Source organism: Penaeus monodon, chromosome 2, assembly GCF_015228065.2.
Source record: "Penaeus monodon isolate SGIC_2016 chromosome 2, NSTDA_Pmon_1, whole genome shotgun sequence".
Classification (NCBI taxonomy): domain Eukaryota; kingdom Metazoa; phylum Arthropoda; class Malacostraca; order Decapoda; family Penaeidae; genus Penaeus; species Penaeus monodon.
The window spans coordinates 44729341-44731840 of record NC_051387.1 but is presented as its reverse complement, the minus strand read 5'-3'; positions in this window follow the sequence as shown (position 1 = coordinate 44731840).

Below are 2500 nucleotides of genomic sequence, written 5' to 3'. Positions count from 1 at the left end.
TTGCCAGTCCTCCTCCCCCCAGAAAGACTCACCGGCCACGTCGAAAATGAATGGATATGCTGGGAAGAGGGGTGTTGTCCCTCCTACCCAGCAAGTAAGGCGGGCTATGGGTCCTGCTGGGAGGGCAAATGTCGGGGTGCAGGATTGGAACGAGAGTTACCTGTCCCGCCTGTGCCCCGGCAGGTGCCAACTCACCATGAAGCTTGTGGGGCAAAGCCCTCGTGAACCCCACAGGCGGATGGGTGGTCCCACAGCCTACCGACCCCCTTATTTGGGGCTGTGTCGGTGGGAACGGCAGAAGTGGCCTGCGTCTGGAGTGACCACCTGAGGCTTAACCTCAGGTGTGCTGTCGGGGTAGGCGCTTGGAACATCCGGTCCTTGTGGCAGGATGAGCGGTTACCATCTGTTATCGTGGGAATTGAAGCGACTGGGAGTTGAAGTGGCTGTCCTCTCAGACGTGAGAAGACCTGGTAGCGGCACGATCAGTGTGGGTGGGTACACCTACTACTGGTTGGGCCGCAGCGATGGTCACCACCTCCAGGGTGTAGCCATAGCCATTTCCAGTCGACTTCAGCCCTCAGTAGTTGAGGTGACACCAGTTGATGAGCGTATTATGGCATTGAGACTCAAGCATACTTTTGGCTTTATGTTTCTTATTGCTGTATATGCCCCTACCGATGTTTGTAAAATTGATGTGAAAGAGGCGTTCTATGCCAAACTCGCATCTGTGGCAAACAATTGCTCCCGGTGAGATATTCGCATTGTTCTGGGCGACTTCAATGCAGTATCTGGCTGTGACCGAGCTGGCTATGAGATGTCTGTCGGCCCCCATGGCTCGGGAGCTGATCCCAGCACTGAGAATAGCCTCCTTCTCAGGGACTTTGCTAGGTCCCAGAAAATGAGGATCTCTGGCTCCTGGTACCAGCACTCCAACCCGCATCACTGGACATGGTACAGTGATATGGGTACAGTGGCCAAGGAGATCAACCACATTCTTGTTAGCATGCGATGGAGGATCCTCCAGAACTATAGGGTTAACCGGAGTGCCGAGTTCTGTGGCACCGACCATAGACTGGTTGTGGTTACCCTGCAGGTCCACTTCAAAACTCCCCGTCCCTCCAGTGGCCACCCAAAGGTGTTCAGACTAAGGGAGGAGGAGCGTACCCGTGGGTTCACCATTGCAGTCTCTGACCGATTCACAGAAGTCGACAACCTGACGGACTCATTGCTCTGTGGGAGCTCTTCAAAGTGTGTAACACTCAAAGCAGCTCAGGAGTCCATTGGTGTACGCCCGAGGGCAAGGCAGAATTCCATCTCCCTGGAGACATTAGAGGCCACTGAAGTGTGTCGCAAGGCTCGGCTGAATGGTTCCATGGTGCGTAGGGCTTGGACACTGCTGAGAAGGGACAAGGAACAGTTCATCAGGAATCTTGCTGAGGAGGTTGAAGGCCATTTCTTGGTAAATGACCTTCGCCCTGCCTACCAAGCCCTGAGAAAACTGAACTCTAAGCCCTCCTCACAGATGACTGCAGTCCGATCAGTGGATGGACAGATCATCTCAGATCATGTTGGGGTTCGTGAACACTGGGCTGATTATTTCAAGCAGTTGTACCAAGAAGACCCTCCAACAGTTAGCTTGGATGCAAGCGATGTCGCAGTGCCTGTGCCAGACCCACCCATCAGCGAGGAACCTCCTATCCTAACAGAGGTTAGGATGGCGATTTCCAAGCTGAAGAGTGGGAAAGCTGCAGGCATATGTTATAAAACTGCTGAACTGCTAAAGGCTGGGGGTGAACCTATGGCTTGGGGCCTGCATACAGTCCTGACTGCCATCTGGCAGTCTGGTACCATCCCCCTGACCTGCTGAGGGGCGTGATCATCCCTCTCTGGAAGGGGAAAGGGGATCATTGGGACTGTAGCAACTATCATGGTGTTACACTGCTCAGCATACCAGGCAAGGTTCTCGCCCACATTCTTCTGAAACGGATCCGCAACCGCCTACTGAGGCATCAGAGAGCGAAGCAGTCTGGATTTACTCCTGGCAAGTCCACGATAGACCGTATACTAGCGCTTCAAGTAATTGTGGAATGCCGTCGTGAGTTTGGTCGTGGGTTGCTTGCAACCTACATCGACCTCAAGAAGGTGTTTGACTCGGTGCATCGGGAATCGCTATGGGAGATCCTGAGACTCAGGGGAATTCCGACACAGATTATTGCCCTAATAGCAAGCCTTTATACTGGTACTGAAAGTGCTGTAAAGCATGATGGGGTCTGTCAAACTTTAATATCTATTTGCATGTACATATATCCTCCAGGACAAAAATTATGACGCACAAAGTATCTTTCATTTAATTGTTAAATATGACAATAAGCTCTTTTGAAGAACTATCAGTATATTTCAATTCGTACGATTTTATGTTACTGTTTAAAATTAATAACCAGATGATAGCACATATAAATCATCTTAAATGTCTAGTCAAAAGAATTTACAATACATAGCG